Here is a 23,847-nt window from a genome sequence, read left to right as displayed (position 1 = left end):
TGTCTGGGTTACATCCTTCCTTCTGCTTCCTCCTCTTTGCTTCTTCCTCTTCTGCATCTTCCTCTTCCCTTTGCGAGCGGATGCTGTAAATCTGAAATTATAGCATAAAATCAGGACAGGCAGCATCTTGACTTGAGATGTGAACTCTGTATCTCCCTCCACAGATGTTGACTGACCTGTTGACTATTTGCAGCATTTTCTGTCTTCAGAGATACCTTCCTTTACCATCTGAGGCCTTGCAAGCACCCAGCAGACTTACATACTTACAATACTTTTAACATCTATTACAGCAAGCCACTACTTGCCACCCTCTTTTCGCAATGTTTTGATGGTACCAGGTGGTATAAAGTTTTCCCCCACCCCACAATTTTTAGCCCATTATTTCCTGAAAGTGAGTACGGTAGATAAGCCACATAAAATGCCAATAGAATTGTTAGTTTTATAAATAGAGGCATTGAGTAAAGACGGAATGATACATTTATATAACACATTCGTAAGGTCACAGTTAGATTACTGCGTGCTGTTTAATGTGCCCCATTTTAGAAAGTATATCAAAATCATAGCGAGTGTAAAGCGTAGATTCACCTCGATGACGAGGAATGGGAGTTATCGTTATACAGGAGAGACTTGTCATATTGGGACTATTTCCCCTGGAACAGAGAAAACTAGAAGGAGATTAAAAAGAGATTTGGTTAAAATGTTGAAGTTTCGATAGAGTGAATAGGGAAAGACCCATTCCTCTGGTTGCAATGTTAATGAGGGGTCACCAATTTAATATGATCACTAAGAAAGTAAGGACAGAGATTAGGGGCGACTTCTTTGCACAAAGAGTTGTTGGAGCATGGAATCCTTTGCTTGATGCAAGACTATAGCATCTTTTAAGGGAAAATTGGATAAATATTTGAAGCAGAGGAAAAGATAAGGCTTTGGGGAAATAGCAGGGCAGTTGGATTAGTTTTGGAATGCTGCAGCAAAGAGCTAGCACAGACAATGATGGTTGAATGTTCTCCTTCTGAAATATAAACTTATAAATTGTTTCCATGTTGCTTTCAGGAGAAAGGTGGCAAGACCACATTTCGAACAATGAGGGAGTAAAGGGTTATGGGGAGCGGGCAGGGAAGTGATCAGCTGAGCCCATGATCAGATCAGCCATGATCTTATTGAATGGTGAAGCAGGCTCAAGGGGCCAAATGGCCGACTCCTGTTCCTATTTCTTATGTTCTTATGTAATACGTACACATTTTATGGTGAGCTGTGCTGTTTATTATGTTACCAATGAAGAGCTCCGGGTACCTATTGTCCACATAGTGAGGGATGAAATTCATGTTTGTCCTTGGTCCAATGATCAGCGAATCATGATCCATCTTGGGAATAAGGTAAAACAAGGAGGTAATTTTAAATGAGTGCAGTAGTGTAAAAGGAGCAATATCGAATCAGCCACCCCATTGGTCACCTCTTCCCATTTTCACTTCCATTGACTTCAATGGGAACGAATATCGGGAAAGCTGTACAACAGGTGGCCAATCCCTATCGCCCATTCTCATCATCATCATAGGCAGTCCCTCGGAATCGAGGAAGACTTGCTTCCACTCTTAAAATGAGTTCTTAGATGGCAGGACCAGTCCAATACGAGAACCACAGTCCCTGTCACAGGTGGGACAGACAGTCGTTGTAGGAAGGGGTGGGTGGGACTGGTTTGCCGCATACTCCTTCCGCTGCCTGCGCTTGGTTTCTGCATGCTCTCGGCGATGGGACTCGAAGTGCTCAGTGCCCTCCTGGATGCTCTTCCTCCACTTAGGGTGGTCTTTGGCCAGCGACTCCCTGGTGTCAGTAGGGATGTTACACTTTATCAGGGAGGCTTTGAGGGTGTCCTTGTAACGTTTCCTCTGCCCACCTTTGGCTCGTTTGCCGTGAAGGAGTTCCGAGTACAGCACTTGCTTTTGGAGTCTCGTGTCTGGCATGCGGACAATGTGGCCTGCCCAGCGGAGCCCACCGGAGGCATGGCCCTGAACAACATGGATCATTTCCCATACCTCGGGAGCCTGTTATGAACAAGAGCAGACATTGAGGACGAAATTCAACACCGCCTCCAGTGCGCCAGTGTAGCCTTCGGCCGCCTGAGGAAAAGAGTGTTCGAAGACCAGGCCCTCAAATCTGCCGCCAATCGGCCATTCTGCACTATCGACAGGTCAAAATTATCCCTAAGGTCCCTCTAGGGCTCAAGTTGCATCAAGGTGACACACCTGGTGAAGGGAGTTTGGAGCCAAGTCAATCCTCTGCAGCACACTCAACCATGAAGTGAAGCCATTGAACAGTAAGAAGAATTAATTTCTTCAGTAGTGCACCCTATCATTTCTTTGACTCACTCCCTCCTCTCTCCAAAGTAACTTTGCATAAACATTTGTTATGTATTAATGCTTGGGGGTCACCAAACACCAGAGGGCGCTGCGGTCGGAGGTCATCGGGCTGTACGCATGTGGCATGTGTGCCTGGTCACCTGTATATAAGCTGGGTGTCTTTGTCACGCTGGCACTCTTGGGCTGGAATAAAGATGGATCAGGTTGCACCTGAGTGAGTTTACAGTAACCAGACTCTTGAGTCATTACAATTGGCGATGAGGTAATTTAAGAACCTTCGCATGCACAATGGGCACTGTTGGAATTCTGGAGAGATTCATGGATGGCAAGGATTGGGCGGATTTTGTCGACCGCCTGGATCAGTATTTTGTGGCCAACGGCATGGAGGCAGAGACCTACGCAGTTAAGCGCAGAGCAGTTCTCCTCACCGTTTGTTGTCCGAAAATTTATGGCCTCATGAAGAATCTTCTCTTGCCTGTACGTCCGGTGGAAAAAGGGTACGAGGAATTGTGTAATTTGGTGGGTAACCATCTGAAGCCAAAAGATGGAATCATATCACGTTACCGTTTCTACACGCATGTTCGTGCTGAGAGCCAGGACGTGTCGGGATTTGTCGCCGACCTGCGACATCTTGCTGAGCCGTGTAAGTTCGGGAACATGTTGGAAGACATGCTGCGTGATGTCTTCATGATAGGCATCAGCCATGATGCGATCCTCAGGAAGCTATTGGCTGCAGGGATGCTGGATTTGAAAAAGGCCATCTTGACAGCCCAGGCATGCATGACGATGGATGATAATTTAGAAACATAGAAAATAGGTGCAGGAGCAGGCCATTCAGCCCTTCTAGCCTGCACCGCCATTCAATGAGTTCATGGCTGAACATGAAACTTCAGTACCCCCTTATAGAAACATAGAAAATAGGTGCAGGAGCAGGCCATTCAGCCCTTCTAGCCTGCACCGCCATTCAATGAGGCAGATATCATCGGAGTTCCATGGCAAGTACTGTAAACAAGATGGTGTCGTCTTCGGGCAGAGCTGTTACGTGAAACTTGCCGCTGCTCAGAGCCCGCCAACTGGTTCAATACAGATTTCACCCTGTTGGCATTGTGGGGACAATCATCGGCCTCATCAGTGTTGGCTTAGACAATACTCATGCAATGGATGTTCGAAAGTGGGGCATCTTCATAGGATGTGTCCAGAATGGAGGAAGCGTGGTGCGGCTTACCACGTGGTTGATGAGGACCAGTTCAGTGCTGGCCCGGATACACAACCCGAGGAGGAAGTGAATGGACTGTATTCGTTCCTGAGCAAGAGCCAGCTGATAGTCGTTAATGTAAAGCTGAATGGCGTGCCTGTATCAATGGAGCTGGACATGGGCGCGAGCCAGTCGATAATGAGCCAAAGGACATTCGACAAGCTGTGGGACACTAAGGCTGTGAAACCGAAGCTGAGTCCAGTCAATGCCAGGTTGTATACTTACACTAAGGAACTCATACCGGTGCTCGGCAGTGCAGCAATCGAGGTATCATATGACGGTGTGGTTCACAAGCTACCATTATGGATCATCCCAGGTAATAGTCCAACACTGTTCGGCAGGAATTGGCTCGAGAAAATCAAGCTGAACTGGAATGATGTCAAGATGTTGTCCTCGTGGATGATACTTTGTGTACTCAAGTATTGAAAACGTTTCCTTCTTGAACCGGGCATTGGTAATTTTACGGGAGCCAAGGTGCAGATTCACCTGGACTCTAATGCAAGGCCTGTTTATCACAAAGCTCAGTCTGTTCTGTACATGATGAGGGAGAAGGTTGAAATTGAGCTTGACAGACTCCAACGTAAAGAGATCATATCACCAGTCGAGTTTAATGAGTGAGCTAGTCCCATTGTTCCTATGTCAAAGAGTGATGGCACTGTCAGGATTTTATGGAGACTACAAGGTTATGAATAACCGATTTCGAAACAGGATCAGTATCTGTTTCCGAAGGCTGATAACCTGTTTGCCATGCAGCTGGTGGAAAGTCGTCCACGAAACTGGATCTGACATCAGCCTATATGACCCAGGAGCTTGTCGACACTTCGAAGAAACTCACTTGCATCAACACCCATAAAGGACTGTTTGTCTACAACAGGTTTCCTTTTGGGATTCGTTTTGGCTACAGCCATATTTCAGAGGAATATGCAAAGTTTACTGAAGTCCGTTCCTAGAACTATCGTGTTTCAAGATGACATTCTGGTCACAGGTTGTGACACTGCTGAACATCTGAACAATCTTGAAGAAGTCCTACAGCGTCTGGACAAGTGGGACTCAAGCTGAAATGCTCAAAGTGTGTATTCATGGAACCTGAAGTCGAATTCCTCGGGAGGAAGATTGCTGCTGATGGTATCAGGCCCACTGATTCGAAAACCGAGGCCATCAAAAATGCACCCAGGCCTCAGAATGTGACGGAGCTGCATTCGTTCCTTGGGCTACTCAACTACTTTGGTCATTTCTTACCCAGATTGAACACTGTGCTAGAGCCACTGCATGTGTTACTAAGAAAAGGCAACAACTGGGTCTGGGGTGCATCTCAAGATAGAGCCTTTGAGATAGCCAAGAATCTGCTATGTTCAAACAAGTTGCTTGCTCATTATGATCCACGTAAGCATCTTGTATTGGCCTATGATACTTCATCATATGGGGTTGGCTGTGTGCTCCAACAAGCAAATGAATCGGGCAAACTACAACCTGTTGCGTATGCTTCGAGAAGTCTGTCTAAAGCGGAAAGAGCTTACAGTATGGTAGAGAAAGAAGCTTTGGCCTGTGTGTATGGGGTAAAAAAAATGCACCAATACCTGTTTGGTCTTTGTTTTGAACTAGAAATGGATCACAAGCCACTCATTTCATTGTTTGCGGAAAACAAGGTTATTAATACCAATGCATCGTCCCGCATTCAAAGGTGGGCGCTGACATTGTCTGCCTACGATTATGTCATCCATCATAGACCTGGTACTGAGAATTGTGCCGATGCACTGAATTGTCTGCCCTTACCCACAACTGAGATGGAGACGCCTCAACCTGCAGATCTACTCTTAGTAATGGATGCTTTTGAGAGTGAAGGAACCCCTGTCACTGCTCAACAAGTTAGGATCTGGACCAGCCATGACCCTATTTTATTGGTTGTGAAATGGTGTGTAATCAGTGGTGATTGGTCGGCCATACCTATGGAGATGCGTGAGGAGACCAAACCTTACAACCGTTGCAAGGATGAGCTGTCCGTTCAGTCAGACTGTTTACTGTGGGGTAATTGTGTAATCATGCCTAAGAAAGCGAGAGAAAGATTTGTACGTGAACTTCATAGCACTCAACCTGGTATTGTCATGATGAAGTCCATTCCTAGGTCTCATGTATGGTGGCCTGGAATTGACTCTGAACTGGAATCATGCGTGCATGCAGCTAAGTAATGTACCAGCGGAATCTCCGCTGAGTCCTTGGTTGTGGCCATCCAAACCATGGTTGAGGATGCACATTGATTTTGCAAGTCCGTTCCTAGGAAAGTTGTTTTTTGTCGTAGTAGATGCATATTCTAAGTGGATAGAGTGTGTTATTATGTCATCCAGCACATCTACAGCTACAATTGGGAGCCTTTGTATCTTGTTTGCTACTCATGGTTTGCCTGTCATTGTTGTAAGCGACAACGGATATTGCTTCACAAGTCTTGAGTTCCAGGAGTTCATGAAATTCCATGGCATCAGACATGTGAGATCAGCTCCAATCAAGCCTGCTTCTAATGGTCAAGCAGAGCGTGCTGTTCAAACAATCAAGCAAAGTTTGAAACGTGTAACTCAGGGCTCACTGCAGAGATGGTTGTCATGTATATTGCTCAGTTACAGGTCAAGACAGCACATGCTTATTGGGGTTCCTCCTGCTGAATTACTGATGAAGAGAAATCTCAAGACCAGAATTTCTCTTGTTCATCCTGATTTGAATAATCGTGTTGAAAACAGACATCAAAGTCAGCAATGGTGTCATGATCATGTTGCCGTATCACGTGACATCTCGGTCAACAATCCGGTTTATGTACTGAACTATGGTCCAAACTATGGTCAAGGTCCAAAGTAGATTGCCAGCACTATTGCAGCGAGGGAGGCTAACAGCGTGTTTATTGTCGTGCTCAAGAATGGGCAAACATGCAGGAAACACCTTGACCAGGTTAAACTGCGGCACACGGATGAACTGGAACCGAGTGAGGAAGATGCAGTCAGTGACCAACCAACCATTGTTCACTCATCAGAGGACTCTGCTGACATTACTGACTCTGAACCTTCAGTCTCTGATGTGGTCATGACCACTCCCATCAGATCGGCTACTCAGGCCTCAGTCTCAACGGACTCAGAACGCTCACCCAGAGCCAAAGTTGACCTGAGACGATCAACTCGTGAGAGAAAAGTCCCAGGCGTCTTAATTTGTAAAAAGGCTGTTGTTAAGATTTTAAAAGGGGGATGTTCTTATGTATTAATGCTTGGGGGTCACCAGACACCAGAGGGCGCCGCAGTCGGAGGTCATCGGGCTGTACGCATGTGGCGTGTGTGCTTGGTCACCTGTATATAAGCTGGGTGTCTTTGTCACACTGGCACTCTTGGGCTGGAATAAAGATGGATCAGGTTGCACCTGAGTGAGTTTACAGTAACCAGACTCGAGAGTCATTACAACATTGAACAAGCACAAGTTTTTATCTTCTTGTAATTAGAAAACATGTGACGGTATTATGAAATTCTGTGGGGCTCACCGGTTTCCACACCTAAATGCCCAATTGACCAAATGTTTGCGCCAAGAAACACGGATTCCGAGAAACTGCCCTGTAAAGTCAGTTCTTCAGTCTCAAGGGCTTTAAGCATATTTTTATTTAAACCTATTAATGCAACAATTAAATAAGGGAAAAAATCGGCTGACTTAGTTATATATCCTGCACTCTAATGAAAATTTACTGAAAATGCACATGGAGATTTGCAATAAAGCAAGATTCGAGCAAAGGTTGCATGGTTTTGGGTAACGGTCAAGGAAATAATTATAAAAATGTGTAATAATATATCCATTTGTAGTCCCATTTTCTTATAAATATATAATATTACATATTTTAACAAAGTGCTACATTTTTATTGCGACTATAATGCCTTTATGCACTGAAGTGTGACATCTAAAGAAGATGAATTTTCCTTGCAGTGGAAGTTTTACTTTCTGACCCACTGAGCATGTATATAAACCTCGCTGATATCATGTCATCCCACTCACAGCAACTTTGAAGAGAAAAGATGATTCTGTGACTGAGAGTCGTCCCTTTTATTTTTCACTAACGACATAAATGACAGAAATCATTACGTTGGGCTGCTAACAATTTTCCAGTGGAGCATTTTAATTTGCATGTGGAAGATGAGGTGCTGCTTTTCACGGTAATGCCACATTTATCCATCACAAGGTTTAGCCTAAACAATAAAAAGGAGGTCCACGTAGTTTTTCACTTGTGACATCTCATTTACTTTTTCTATGTGGTAACAGCTGAGCACTTCCATATGCAAGGTCATGGTTGATTCTTCATTAGTTGTATGTGAAGAGAGACTTTTGCTATGGGGATATTGCCTGTGATAGCTGTACGAAGGGAATGCTTTCGAAGTTCTCGCCACTAACTCAAACATAGAGAAGAGGGATTGTCGTCCAGGTTAATGAGAATGAAAAAAAATTAAATGAAAGATTCATTCATTCATTCATTTATATAGCACCTTTCACAACCACCGGATGGCTCAAAGCGCTTTACAGCCAATGAAGTACTTTTGAAGTGTAGTCACTGTGGCAATGTAGAAAACGAGACAGCACATTTTGCGCACAGCAAGCTCCCACAAATGTGATAATGACCAGATAGTCTGTTTTTGTTATGTTTATTGAGGGATAAATCAACATTGATCAGGACACTGGGGATAATTCCCCTGTTCTTCTTCGAAATATTGCCACAAGATTTTTCACCTCCACCTGAGAGGGCAGATTGGGCCTCGGTTTAACGTTTCATCCAAAAGACGGCAGCTCCAACAGCACTGCACTGGAGTGTCAGCCTGGATTTTTGCACTGCACTCAAGCCCCTGGATTGGACATGAAACCATAACCTCTGACTCAGAGGCAAGAGTGCTACCCACTGAGCCACAACTGACACTATAAGAGCACTTGACAGATTATTTTTGACGATACACACTGCAGCCACGGTGCGCCACTGCTGGAGGGAGTGAATGTTGAAGGTGGTGCATGGGGTGCCAATCAAGCGGGCAGCTTTGTCCTGGATGGTGTCGAGCTTCTTGAGTGTTGTTGGTGCTGCACTCATCCAGGCAAGTGGAAAGTATTCCATCACACGTTTGACTTATGCCTTGTAGATGGTGGAAAGACTTTGGGAGTCTCCTGCAGTGATGCCCTGGGCCTGAGATAATTGCCCTCTAACAACCACAACCATCTTCCCTTGTGTATGAATGTAGCCAGTGGAAAATAAGAACATAAGAAATAGGAACAGGAGTAGGCCATACGGCCCCTTGAGCCTGCCCAGCCATTTAATACGATCATGGCTGATCTGATCATAGATTGAGCTCCACTTCCCTGCCCGCTCCCCATAACCCCTTATTCCCTTATCGGTTAAGAAACTGTCTATTTCTGTCTTAAATTTATTCAATGTCCCAACTTCCATAGCTCTCTGAGGCAGTGAATTCCACAGATTCACAACCATCTGAGAGAAGAAATTCCTCCTCATTTCTGTTTTAAATGGGCAGCCCCTTATTCTAAGATTATGCCCCCTAGTTCTAGTCTAGTCTTCCCCATCAATGGAAACATCCTCTCTGCATCTACCTTGTCAAGCCCCCTCATAATCTTATACGTTTTGATAAGATCACCTCTCATTCTTCTGAATTCCAATGAGTAGAGGCCCAACCTTCTCAACCTTTCCTCATAAGTTAACCCCCTCATCTCCGGAGTCAACCTAGTGAACCTTCTCTGAACTGCCTCCAAAGCAAGTATATCCTTTCTTAGATATGGAAACCAAAACTGCACGCAGTGTTCCAGGTGTGGCCTCACCAATACCTTGTATAGCTGTAGCAAGACTTCCCTGCTTTTATACTCCATCCCCTTTTTCCCCTGATGCCCATTGACGTCAGTTTTACTCGGGCTCCTTGATGCTACACTCGATCAAATGATGCCTTGATGTTGAGGGCAGTCACTCTCACCTCACCTCTGGAATTCAGCTCTTTTGTCCATGTTTGGACCGAGGCTGTAATGAGGTCTGGAGCCGAGTGGTCCTGGCACAACCAAACTGAGCATCGGTGAGCAGGTTATTGGTGAGTAAGTGCTGCTTGATAGCACTGTCGATGATACCTTCCATCACTTTGCTGATGATTGAGAGTAGACTGATGGGGCGGTAATTGGCTGGATTGGATTTGTCCCACATTTTGTGGACAGGACATACCTGGGCAGTTTCCACATTGTCGGGTAGATGCCAGTGTTGTTGCTGTACTGGAACAGCTTGGCTAGAGGTGCTGCTAGTTCTGGAGAACAAGTCTTCAGCACCACAGCCGGGATGTTGTCGGGGCCCATAGCCTTTGCTGTATCCAGTGCGCTCAGCCGTTCCTTGATATCACGTGGAGTGAATCGAATTGCCTGAAGACAGGCTTCTGTGATGGTGGGGACCTCTGGAGGAGGCCGGTATGGATCATCCACTCGGCACTTCTGGCTGAAGATGGTTGCAAATGTTTCAGCCTTGTGTTTTACAATCACGTGCTGGGCTCCGCCATCATTGAGGATGGGGATATTCATGGACCCACCTCCTCCCGTTAGTTGGTTAATGGTCCACCATCATTCATGGCTGGATGTGGCAGGTCTGCAGAGCTTTGATCTGATCCGTTGGTTGTGGGGTTGCTTCGCTCTGTCTATAGCCTGCTGCTCCCGCTGTTTAGCATTGGACGATCGTAATGCATGAGGTCCTGTGTTGTAGATTCACCAGTTTGGCACCTCATTTCCAGCTACATCCTTCAGAACTCGGCCAGCTCAGTCAGTAGTGGTGCTACCGAGTCACTCTTGGTGATGGACATTGAAGTCCCCCACCCAGAGTACATTCTGTGCCCTTGCTACCCTCAGTGCTTCTTCCAAGTGGTGTTCAACATGGAGGATACTGGTTCATCAGCTACGGGAGGGCGGTAGGTGGTAATCAGCAGGAGGTTTCCTTGCCAATGGTTGACCTGAAGCCATGAGACTTCATGGGGTCCAGAGTCAATGTTGAGGACTCCCAGGGCCCCTCCCTCCTGACTGTATACCACTGAGCCCCCACCCCTGGTGGGTCTGTCCTGCCGGTGGGACAGGACATACCCAGGGATAGTGATGGAGGAGTCTGGGACATTGACTGAAAAATATAATTCTGTGAGTATGACTATGTCAGGCTGTTGCTTGACTAGTCTGTGGGACAGCTCTCCCGATTGTGGCACAAATCCTGAGATATTACTGAGGACTTTTCAGGGTTGACTGTTCCTTTGTCATGTCCGAATCTGGTGCTTACCTTGATGCTGGGTGGTCTGTCCAGTTTTATTATCATTATAGTTTTTCGTAGCGGTTTTTGATACAATTGAATGGCTTCATAGGGCATTCAGAGTTCAGAGTTACAACTATTTTAGTTGAACATTAATACAAGTGCCCCCTTATTAAAGGGGCACTAAACCGACAAATAAACAAATTAAACTTTAGACATTAAGTGGTTCAAATTAAAATTTGGTTGCCGGGGGTGATGATGCACTCCAGTCCCTCCGGCGCCCACCTCTGGCGGAAGGCCGCGAGCGTACCGGTGGACACCGCGTGCTCCATCTCCAGGGACACCCTGACTCGGAAGAAGAAGAGAGGCAGGCAGGCGGGCTGAATGACCCCCTCGACCGCCCGCTGCCTGGACCGGCTGATGGCCCCCTTGGCCGTGCCCAGGAGCAGTCCTACGAGGAGGTTCAGAGTTACATATCTGGTGTTACATATAGGCCATTGGTAAGGACAGCAGATTTCCTTCCCTAAAGGACATTAGTGAACCAGATGGATTTTACCGGTAGTTTGATGGTCACTATTACTGATACTCGCATTTTAAAACCAAGCCCAATTTGTTGACCTCCCACCTCCCCCACACTGCTGGAGTTAATCACCTTCTGGATTTCTTCTAGGGGCTGGAGCCTGTGAAAGTACTCATTCTTTTGAAGAGACTTTTGGTAAATTTTTTAACTAACTGTTTCTCCTCTAGGCAACCCCGAGATCTATAAGTCTGCACACTATTCCCTGAAGGCCTCATTAGATTCTGATGGGTTTGGATTCTGAGTCCTATCGTTATGTGAATACCTAATGCTAGGTTTGGCTTACTGCACCCTTCGCTGTTTAATTTAATGGTTTAATAATTGGCATAGCTTGTTTCTTTGCTTCAAGTATTTAACTTTAAATTTGAAGGGCTGGATTCCTATTTTTAGCTGGACGAATGCTGAGTTTTCTGTCATCTGCTGAAAGGACAACCGAGCATGTAGATCAGGTTTGGAAGAACATGTCATTTTCATGCTGATAATGTCACTGCCAGCTTCCCGACCACTATCCAATTGTAGTGGAGAGAATGAAACGTGCTTTCGCCCCCTGCAAATATGCTTTCCTCACTTGCCAAAGGTTTATTGGAGTGTAATAATCAATTTAGATGTTCTTTTCTATAACTGTAATGTATCCATGCAACTCAACACAAAGCCTAAATTACAGAAGGATTACTTTTGCATCATTGTGCATTTTCTCCCACTGCGTATTGCGTTCACTGTTCCTCGGACAGTTCCAAGGGGCGGGCATGGATCATCCATTGACAAGGTCACACTTCAACTGTTCACTGGGATTAGAGAATGGAAGTTCCCTCCCATGATTCCCCAGTTGGTAAGTTTCTGATGACAGCATCCAGGGAGGAGTCGCTCCACCACAATGAGCAAGAGAAATTGTAATGCAGGAAGGTTATGGAGCAGTACCAGCATAGTAAGGAAACATAACCATCATAGGCAGTCCCTCGGAATCGAGGAAGACTTGCTTCCACTCTTAAATTGAGTCCTTGGGTGGCTGAACAGTCCAATATGGGAGCCACAGTCCCTGTCACAGGTGGGACAGATAGTCGTTGAGGGTAACAGAGGGTGGGGCTGGTTTGCCTCATGCTCTTTCCGTTGCCTGCGCTTGATTTCTGCATGCACTCTGTTGTGTAGGTAAAACTGTAAATACCATGTCTCACCACCAGCGGGCTTCTACCCTGGAGTCCCAAGGGATCCCACAATCCCTTGGGAGCACCTGTATATAAGGAGGCCTCGTGTGCTGAGAAATTTGTTTGGTATTGTCACTGGTGGTGATAAACGCATGGGCTATCACTATGGCTTTACTCAAGGTTGGGATCTCTACAGTCAAAGGTTTGCGAAGTATTACTTCATGGCCAATGCCAACTGCAAAGAAGTCCCTGAGCATGTGCTCCAAGTGTCCTTCAACTTCGTAATGTCCTGCAAGGCGCCTTAGCTCGGCGACGTAGCTCGCCACTTCCTGGCCTTCAGACCCCTTGTACGTGTAGAACCGATACCTCGCCATCAGAACGCTTTCCTTCGGGTTTAGATGCTCCCAGACCAGTGTGCACAACTCATTGTACTAGTTGTCTATGGGTTTCGCTGGAGCGAGCAGATTTTTCATGAGGCCATATGTTGGTGCAAGTACTGCGAACAAAGTAACGTTGTTTCTGAATCGAAATGTACAGGGCAGGACTCACATGCCTGCAGCTGCACGTCCACAAATGAATCAGAGTCTACCATCAAGGGTGGTGAATACAAGGCCATTAACATCTTGTTGGCGCTGTGGGGGTGATCATCGTTGCTATTTATGCCGCTTAAAGGATACATTTGCAAAGGCTGTGGAACAAGGGGACACCTCCAATGTATGTGCAGGCAAACTGCAAACCCTGCTAATCCTGCAAACCACCATGCTGCAGAGCAGGACTGATCCACGGCAGATCATGATGAACCAGTGCCTCAGACCAAGGAGGCAGCCGTATATGAGGTGCACGCATTTACCACAAAGTGCCCCCCGATAATGCTGAACGTTGAATTAAATGGACTCCTGTTGTCCACGGAGCTGGACCCGGGCGCAAGCCAGTCCATATTGAGTGAAAAGACTTTCGGTAAATTGTGGTGCAGCAATGCCTCAAGGCCAGTCCTGAATCCCATTCGTACTAAACTGAGAATGTACACAATGGAACTGCTTCCTGTAATCAGCAGTGCTACTGTAAAGGTCTCCTACGATAGAGCGGTACACGAGTTACCACTCTGGGTGGTACCGGGCGATGGCCCCACGCTGTTTGGCAGGAGCTGGCTGGGAAAGATACGCTGGAACTGGGACGACATCCAAGCGCTTTCGTCCGTCGCGACACCTCATGTGCCCAGGTCCTAAACAAGTTCCCCTCGCTGTTCGAACCAGGCATCGGGAAGTTCCAAGGAGCAAAAGTGCAAATCCATTTGATCCCGGGGGCGCGAGCCATCCATTACAAGGCGAGAGCGGTACCATACATGATGAGAGAGAGGGTGGAGATCGAGATGGACAGGCTGCAACGAGAGGGCATCATTTCACCGATCGAATTTAATGAGTGGGCCAGTCCGATTGTTCCAGTCCTCAAGGGAGACAGCACCATCAGAATCTGTGCTGATTATAAAGTAACTATCAATCTTTTCTCACTGCAGGATCAATACCCGCTACCAAAGGCAGACGACCTATTTGCGACGCTGGCTGGAGGGAAAACGTTCACAAAGTTGGACTTGACCTCGGCCTACATGACGCAGGAGCTGGAGGAATCATCGAAAGGCTTCACCTGCATCAACACGCACAAAGGCCTCTTCATTTACAACAGATGCCCGTTTGGGATTCGATCGGCCGCGGCGATATTCCAGAGGAACATGGAAAGCTTGCTGAAGTCGGTCCTGCACACCATGGTCTTCCAGGATGACATCTTGGTTTCAGGTCGGGACACTGTCGAGCACCTGCAGAACCTGGAGGGGGTACTTAGTTGACTTAATCGTGTGGGGCTCAGGCTAAAATGCTCGAAGTGCATTTTCCTGGTGCCTGAAGTGGAGTTCCTATGGAGAAGAATCGCAGCCGACGGCATCAGGCTAACCGATTCGAAGACTGAGGCAATCGAGAACGCACCGAGACCACAGAACATATTGGAGCTGCGGTCATTTCTAGGATTCCTGAACTACTTTGGTAACTTCTTACCGGGTCTTAGCATGTTGTTAGAACCCCTGCACTCTTTACTGCATAAAGGAGATGAATGGATATGGGGTAAAAGCCAAGAAAATGCCTTTGAGAAAGCTAGGATGCTGTTATGTTCAAACAAATTGCTTGTGTTGTACAATCCATGTAAACGTTTGGTACTAGCATGTGATGCGACGTCTTATGGGGTCGGGTGTGTATTGCAACAAGCTAATGAATTTGTGAAATTGCAACCGGTTGCTTATGCATCCAGAAGTCTGTCTAAGGCCGAGAGGGCCTACAGTATGATTGAAACAGGTTAGCATGTGTTTACGGAGTCAAGAAAATGCATCAATATCTGTTCGGGCTCAAATCTGAATTGGAAACTGAATATAATCCGATTATATCCCTCTTTTTTGACAGCAAGGGGATAAATACCAATGCATCGGCCCGCATTCAGAGATGGGTGCTCACTTTTTTTTTAAATGTCCAATTTCTTTCCAGATCAACTTTAACGCCAAAGATCACTTTGCGCCAATATATTTGATCTTAGGCCAAAAGGCCGAGAGGCGAAGTTGCACCGTTCCTGGAAATATTGCCATACCAGTCGGTGCATGGAGTGGACGGGGCAAGCCCCTGATCCAGCTCCCTGTCCAAAAATCAATTCAATATCATGTCCCCATAGGGGATATTAAACTGATAAGAACAGATACTACTCTTGACCTTAGCCAAAAGGCCGAGAAGCGATAGTCACATTGTCCGCATACAACTACGCCATCCGCCACAAGCCAGACACAGAAAACTGTGCCAATGCTCTCAGTAGGCTGCCATTGCCCACCACAAGGTGGAGATGGCACAGCCTGCAGATTTAGTTATGGTAATGGAAGCATTCGAGAGTGAGTAATCACCTGATACCGCCCGACAGATTAGAACCTGGATGAGCCACGACCTCTTTCTGTCCTTAGTAAAAAACTGTGTGTTCCATTGGAGTTGGTCTCATCATCATAGGCAGACCCTCGGAATCAAGGAGCACTGGCTTCCACTCCCAAAGTGAGTTCTTTGATGGCTGAACAGTCCAATACAAGAGCCACAGACCCTGTTACAGGTGAGACAGACATTCGTCGGGGGAAGGGGTCGCTGGGGCTGGTTTGCCACACGCTCCTTCCGCTGCCTGCACTTGGCCTCTTCATGCTCTTTGCGTTGAGACTCGAAGAGCTCAACACTCTCCCGGATGGACTTTCTCCACCTCGGGCGGTCTGCGGCCAGGGTCTCCCAGGTGTCAGTGGTGATGTTGCACTTTACCAGGGAGGCTTTGAGGGTGTCCTTATAACGTTTCCACTGTCCTCCTTTGGCTCGTTTACCATGAAGGAGCTCCACATAAAGCATTTGCTCAGGGAGTCTCGTATCTGGCATGCGAACTATGTGGCCTGCCCAGCGAAGCTGATCGAGTGTGGTCAGTACTTCAATACTGGGGATGTTAGCCTGGTCGAGGACACTGATGTTGGTGCACCTGTCCTCCCAGGGGATTTGCAGGATCTTGCGGAGACATTGTTGGTAATATATCTCCAGCGACTTGAGGTACCTTCTGTACATTGTCCATGCCTCAGATCCATACAGGAGGGCTGGTATTACTACAGCCCTGTAGACCATGAGTTTGGTGGTAGATTTGAGGGCCTGGTCTTCAAACACTCTTTTCCTCAGGCGGCCGAAGGCTGCACTGGTGCACTGGAGGCAATGCTGAATCTCCGCATCAATGTCTGCCTTTGCTGATAAGAGGCTCCCGAGATATGGGAAATGGTCCACGTTGTCCAGGGCCGCGCCGTGGATCTTGATGACTGGGGGGCAGTGCTGTGCGGCGGTGACAGGCTGGTGGAGGACCTTTGTCTTACGGATGTTAAGCGTAAGGCCAATGCTTTCATATGCCTCAGTGAATATATTGACTATATCCAGGAGTTCAGCCTCTGAATGTGCACAGACGCAGGCATCGTCTGCATACTGTAGCTCAACGACAGAGGTTGGGGTGATCTTGGACCTGGCCTGGAGGCGGTGTAGGTTAAACAGCTTCCCACTGGTTCTGTAGTTTAGTTCCACTCCAGCGGGGAGCTTGTTGATTGTGAGGTGGAGCATGGCAGCGAGGAAGATTGAGAAGAGGGTTGGGGCGATAACGCAGCCCTGTTTCACCCCGGTCCCGATGTGGATTGGGTCTGTAATTTACCGTTGGTAAGGATCACAGCCTGCATGTCATCGTGAACCAGGCGAAGGATGTTGACCAACTTTTGAGGGCATCCAAAACGGAGGAGGACGTTCCATAGACCCTCACGGTTGACTGTGTCAAAGGTCGTTGTAAGTTCGAAGGCGGCCATGTATAAGGGCTGGCGCTGATCCCTGCATTTTTCCTGCAACTGTCGCGCTTCAAAGATCATGTCTGTTGTGTCCCGTAGGAGACGAAATCCGCATTGTGATTCCAGGAGGAGCTCCTCGGCCACAGGGAGAACACGATTAAGGAGAACTCTCGCGACAACTTTCCCAGTGGTTGATAGCAGGGAGATTCCCCTGTAGTTGCTGCAGTCGGACTTGTCCCATTTTTAAAGTTAGTCTATGTAAAGTGCTGTCCCCTCAGTACAGATTCACACGAGGCATGTAGTGAAGTCAAAGGCACTCTGGACCTGCACCTTTATTTCACAGCTCTGGAATGCTGCACTTGCCTGAGACCTGTCCTTATATACCTGTCTCTTGCAAGTGCACCCCTGGTGGTAAGAAGGTATGCTGGTGGTTACAGGTCATATCTTATTACAGTCCTGTATAGCAAGTAAGGATACAGTTATATATAATAATATAAGATACATGACAATCTAGTGTCCCGTTAGAGATGCAGGAAGAAATAAAGGCGTACCCGCGGCGCAAAGATGAAATGTCCATACAGGCAGACTGCCTCCTGTGGGGTAATCGGGTAGTGGTGCCAAAAAAGGCCAGGACACTTTCATTAGTGATCTCCACAGCACCCACCCAGGCATTGTAATGATGAAAGCGATAGCCAGATCCCACCTGTGGTGGCCCGGTATCGATGCGGACTTAGAGTCCAGCGTGCACAAATGTAATACATGTTCACAGTTAAGCAATGCACCCAGGGAGGCGCCACTAAATTTATGGCCCTGGCCCTCCAAACTGTGGTCTAGGGTACACGTCGACTATGCAGGCCCATTCTTGGGAAAAATGTTCTTAGGGATCCCACAATCTCTTAGTGGTTGTAGATGCGTACTCCAAATGGATTGAAGGTGTGATATAGTCGGCAAGCACGTCCACTGCCACCATTGAAAGCCTATGGGCCATGTTTGCCACTCATGGCCTGCCTGATGTCCTTTTAAGTGACAATGGGCCTTGCTTTACCAGTCCTGAGTTCAAGGAGTTCATGACCTGCAATGAATCAAACATGTCACATCTGCCCGGTTTAAACCAGCGTCCAATGGTCAGGCAGAATGAGCAGTTCAAACAATCAAGCAGAGCTTGAAAAGGGTAACTAAAGGCTCACTGCAGACTCGCTTATCACGAGTCCTGCTTAGCTACCGCACAAGACCCCACTCACTCACCGGGGTCGTGCCCGTTGAACTGCTCAAGAAAAGGGCACTTAAGACAAGGTTCTCGTTAGCACGAACAGATAGAGATCAGGCGGCTTCAACAGAATACATATCATGATCACGCAAATGTGTCATGCGAAATTGAGATCAATGATCCTGTAATGTGTTAAACTATGGACAAGGTCCCAAGTGGCTTCCTGGCACTGTTTTGTCCAAAGAGGGGAGTAGGGTGTTTGTGGTCAAACTCTCAAATGGACTCACCTGCAGGAAACACTTGGACCAAACCAAACTCAGATTTACGGACTATCCAGAACAACCCATAATAGACTCCACCTTTTTCGACCCCCCAACACACACCAGTGGTAACCGACCCAACGTTTGACCACAAAGCAGAACCCATCACCCGCAGCAGCCCAGCAGGACTCACCACCCCCAGCAGCCCAGCAAGGCCAGCTGCACAGCAGCCCAGCGAGGGCCCAACAAATGACTCACCAAAACCAGCATTTGCACTGAGATGATCAACCAGGGAAAGGAAGGCCCCAGATCGACTCACATTGTAAATAGTTACACTATTGACTTGGGGGGAGCATTGTTATGTATATAAACCTGTCTAACCACCAGAGGACTTATCCCCTGGAGTCCCAAGGGATTCCACAATCCCTTGGGATCACCTGTATATAAGGAGGCCTCACAGGTTGGAGAGGCACTCTGAGATCTGTAATAAGGGACTACGGTCACACCTTACTTTGAGCTTGCAGTATCTGGTCTGACTCTTTATTCAAGACATAACACACTCGGCGATGAGACTCGAGGTGCTCAGCACCCTCCCAGCTGCACTCTCTCTCATCTGGAGGGAGGAGAGCATGCCAGGAGATCTCAGAGATGCAGTGATTGTAACCATCTTTAAAAAGGGGACAAGTCCGACTCCGGCAACTAGAGAGGAATCTCCCTGCTATCAGCCACTGGGAAAGTCGTCGCTAGAGTCCTCCTCAACCGTCTTCTCCCTGTGGCTGAGGAGCTCCTCCCGGAGTCGCAGTGCGAATTTCGTCCCCTCCGGGGCACAACGGACATGATCTTTGCAATGTGACACATGCAGGAAAAATGTAGGGAGCAGCACCAGCCCTTATACATGGCCTTCATCGACCTGACAAAGGAAACAACAACAACAACAACAACTTGTATTTAAATAGCACCTTTAATGTAGTAAAACATCCCAAGGCGCTTCACAGGGGTGTTATGAGATAAAACATTTGACACTGATCCGCATAAGTAGAAATTAGCGCAGGTGACCAAAAGCTTGGTCAAAGAGGCACATTTTAAGGAGCATCTTGAAGGAGGAAAGAGAGGTAGAGAGGCAGAAAGGTTTAGGGAGGGAGTTCCACAGCTTGGGGCCCAGGCACCTGAAGGCACAGCCACCGATGGTTGAACGATTATAATCAGGGATGGTCAGGAGGGCAGAATTAGAGGAGCGCAGACATCTCGGAAGGGGTTGTGGGGCTGGAGGAAATTACAGGGATAGGGAGGGGTGAGGCCATGGGGGGGATTTGAGAACAAGGATAAGAATTTTGAAATCGAGGCGTTGATTAACTGGAAGCCAATATATGTCAGCAAGCACGGGGCATGATGGGAGAGCTGGACTTGGTGCGAGATAGGACATGGGCAGCCGAAATTTGTACCACCCCTAGAATGTCGGGGGCCAGCCAGTAGTGCGTTGGAATAATCAAGTCTGGAGGTAACAAAGGCCCGGATGAGGGCTTCAGCAGCTGATGAGCTGAGGCAGGGGCGGAGACGGGCGATGTTACGAAGGTGGAATTAGGCGGTCTTAGTTATGCTGCGGATATGTGGTCGAAAGCTCATTGCAGGGTCAAATATGACACCAAGGTTGCTAGGAGCCTGGTTCAGCCTCAGACAGAAGTTGGGGAGAGGGATGGAGTCAATGGCTAGGGAACGGAGTTTGTGGCGAGGACTGAAAACAAAGGTTTCGGTCTTCCCAATATTCAATTGGAGAAAATTTCTGCTCATCCAGAACTGGATGTCCTACTCGCAGTCTGACAATTTAGAGACCATGGAGGGGTCGAGAGAAGTGCTAGTGAAGTAGAGCTGGGTGGCATCAGCGTATCTCTGTCTTTGCTACACTCTAGCTCCCTATACTGGAAAACATTACATTCAAATTGTGAGCATTCATTGTCAAAGCCTTCTGCAGCCTTTCCCACCCTATCTCTGCATCATCATTTGACATATATCCCAGGCTTTGGTCCTGCTGATCCTGACTTCATCCATATTGGTTCGAGTCACTGGGGCTCCCTCCTTAAACCCTGCTGCTTTGCTAACATAGAAACACAGGGCCCAAGTTTCGATCCACGCCTAGAACAACGCAGTCCCGAACTGGACGCCCGTTTTTCGCGCCACAAAGTGCACCTAAAAAAACCTCCGTATTCTCCACCTCCCTGCAGGTCCTCTGGCCCTCGGCGCAGCGCAGTAGGAGCTGTGGGTGGACGGAGCCAGGTCCCTGCGCCGAAAACAGTGCCAGGACCTCTGCACATGCGCGCTACAGTGGGCGCGCAAGTGCAGTAGCTCCAGGCGCCCGAAACTGTGTGGGAGGGGCCCGAAGCACGCAGCCCCTAGCCCTGGCCCAATGGCCTCACTGGGGCTGCGTGAATAAGGCTCCTCCCACGGCCAGCTCCTGCTTCCTGCCGACCCGACTCGACTCCCGCTTCCCCGTCCCGGACCAGACCCGACACCTGCTCAACCCCGCCCCCACCCCCGGACCGGACCCGACCCGACTCCCGCTCCCGCACCCCCCCACCCGCCCCCGGATCCGACCCGACTCCCGCTCCCCCCCTCCCCCGACTGGACCGGACCCGACCCGACCCGACTCCCGCTCCCCCCTCCCCCGACTGGACCCGACCCGACTCCCGCTCCTCCCCCACCCCCCGCCCCCGGACTGGATCCGACCTGACCTCCCTCTCCCCGACCTGACCTTCCCCTCCCTCCCTCCCTCCCCCGACCCGACCTGAACCTCCCTCCCCCCGACCCGAACCGAACCTCCCTCCCCAACCCAACCCAACGCCACCTACCTGTAAATCTGGTGCTGGGGATGGGCCCTGCCCGAAGTTTCAGGCCCGGCCCATTCAGCCTTCGGTCCCGACGGCAAACCGCTGCCTGAAAGGCCTGCCTGAAGCACTTTCACACAGGTAGGAACATGGTTTATTTAATCTTTTCTTTGCTTATAAATTTTTATTCAGGTTGGATTTATTTGTATAATATTTGTATAAGTATAACTAAGGATTTATTGTAGAATTTAATGACTTCTCTTCTCCCTCCCACTCCCCCCTCATTCCCGACGCCTAATTTGTAACCTGCGCCTGATTTTTTTAATGTGTAGACAAGGTTTTTTCAAGCGTACAAAAATCTTCACTTACTCCATTCTAAGTTAGTTTGGAGTATGTTTTCACTGTGGAAACTTTTAAAATCAGGCATCAGTGGCCGGACACGCCCCCTTTTGAAAAAAAAATTCTGTTCCAAAGTGAAACTGTTCTACCTGACTAGAACTGCAGAAAACTAAATGTGGAGAATTCCGATTTCTAAGATACTCCGTTCTACACCAGTTGCTCCTAAAAATCAGGAGCAAATCATGTGGAAACTTGGGGCCATTGAAACATAGAAAATAGGTGCAGGAGTAGACCATTCGGCCCTTCGAGCCTGCACCACCATTCAATAAGACCATGGCTGATCATTCCCTCAGTACGCCTTTCCTGCTTTCTCTCCATACCCCTTGATCCCCTTAGCCGTAAGGGCCACATCAAACTCCCTCTTGAATATATCCAACAAACTGGCATCAACAACTCTCTGTGGTAGAGAATTCCACAGGTCAACAACTTTCTGAGTGAAGAAGTTTCTCCTCATCTCAGTCCTAAATGGCTTACCCCTTATCCTTAGACTGTGTCCCCTGGTTCTGGACTTCCCCAACATTGGGAACATTCTTCCTGCATCTAACCTGTCCAGTCCCGTCAGAATTTTATATGTTTCTATGAGATTCCCTCTCATCCTTCTGAACTCCAGTGAATAAAGGCCCAGTCGATCCAATCTCTCCTCATATGTCAGTCCAGCCATCCCGGGAATCAGTCTGGTGAACCTTTGCTGCACTCCCTTAATAGCAAGAACATCCTTCCTCAGATTAAGAGACCAAAACTGAACACAATATTTCAGATTAGGCCTCACCAAGGCCCTGTACAACTGCAGTAAGACCTCCCTGCTCCTATACTCAAATCCCCTAGCTATGAAGGCCAACATACCATTTACTTTCTTCACCGCCTGCTGTACCTGCATGTCAACTTTCAATGACTGATGTACCATGACACCCAGGTCTCGTTGCACCTCCCCTTTTCCTAATCTGCCGCCATTCAGATAATATTCTGCCTTTGTGTTTTTGCCCCCATAGTGGATAACCTCACATTTATCCACATTATACTGCATCTGCCATGCATTTACCCACTCACTTAACCTGTCCAATCACCCTGCAGCCTCTTAGCATCCTCCTCACAGCTCACACTGCCACCCAGCTTAGTGTCATCTGCAAACTTGGAGATATTACACTCAATTCCTTCATCTAAATCATTAATGTACATTGTAAATATCTGGGGTCCCAGCACTGAGCCCTGCGGCACCCCACTAGTCACTGCCTGTCATTCTGAAAAGGACCCGTTTATCCCAACTCTCTGCTTCCTGTCTGCCAACCAGTTCTCTCTCCACATCAGTATATTACCCCCACTACCATGTGCTTTAAATTTGCACACCAATCTCTTGTGTGGTGTGGTGTATGTAGGCACCTTTAGTAATGACTCCAGGAGCCAGGGTATGGTACTTAAACTGTGCAGACCTGCAGTCCTTTATTAGCAGCTCCTGAGTGACGACAACAAGCTGTGTGTTCCTTTTTATACTGGGTTACCTGCCATGTGCAGGCAACCCCTGGGTCTCAGCAACAGCACCCTCTGGTGTACCGGTAAGGTGTGTACAGTACAAGGGTACATTCAATGTTGCATAACAGTGTTACAGACATCACACAGTAAACAGGCATGCATACACAACAATACTCCCCCTGAGCATTTTTCATATCCTAGTTGTCATGACCAGGGGAGGTGATCAGTGGTGGGCTATGGGGGGTTGTGGTGAGGGTTGTGTGGTTGCCAGGTGTGACCCCTGTGCTTGAGGCTGGCCTCGTACGTTTCCCCTCCCTCACACACAAACCAAGTAACTGTTGTGGGATCCCTCGGAGAGGTAGCCACGGCAGCAGTAGGTGGTGTGTATACACTGTGATGTGGGTAGTTGTGGGGTGGTGGGCAGGGCCACAGGACTGGTTGGGCTCCTTGTCCACCAATTGGGATGAGGGTCAAGTCATCCCCGGTTTTGCCAGGGAAGCTGGAGGGTATTGGCCTCATGCTCCTGGTGTTGGCCCTGGTGGCCAGGGGCTGTAGGGCTGGTCTGGTGCAGGTTGCCGTTGGTGGTGCTGGGCTGCCCATTGACCACTGTCCCTGTAGTGGGTCTGCTCCCACTGGCTGTGTGTGTGTCCTGCAAGGGGCATCACATTCGTTCCAAAGGTCCAGGCTACACGGTGAGGTAGCCTGCTGGACCTGGGGGTCTCCCACAGGAGGAT

The 23,847-nt window shown here is 48.1% G+C and overlaps 1 pseudogene; it reads right to left on the bottom strand.

Moving 5' to 3' along the window:
- Positions 1 to 15,189: 15,189 nt before the first annotated feature.
- Positions 15,190 to 15,367, bottom strand: LOC139275471 (U2 spliceosomal RNA; annotated as a pseudogene).
- Positions 15,368 to 23,847: the final 8,480 nt, after the last annotated feature.

This window comes from Pristiophorus japonicus, chromosome 10 (genome assembly GCF_044704955.1).
Source record: "Pristiophorus japonicus isolate sPriJap1 chromosome 10, sPriJap1.hap1, whole genome shotgun sequence".
NCBI classification, from domain to species: Eukaryota; Metazoa; Chordata; class Chondrichthyes; family Pristiophoridae; genus Pristiophorus; species Pristiophorus japonicus.
The sequence above is the reverse complement of the archived record's forward strand: the minus strand, read 5'-3'. Positions and strand labels throughout refer to the sequence as shown.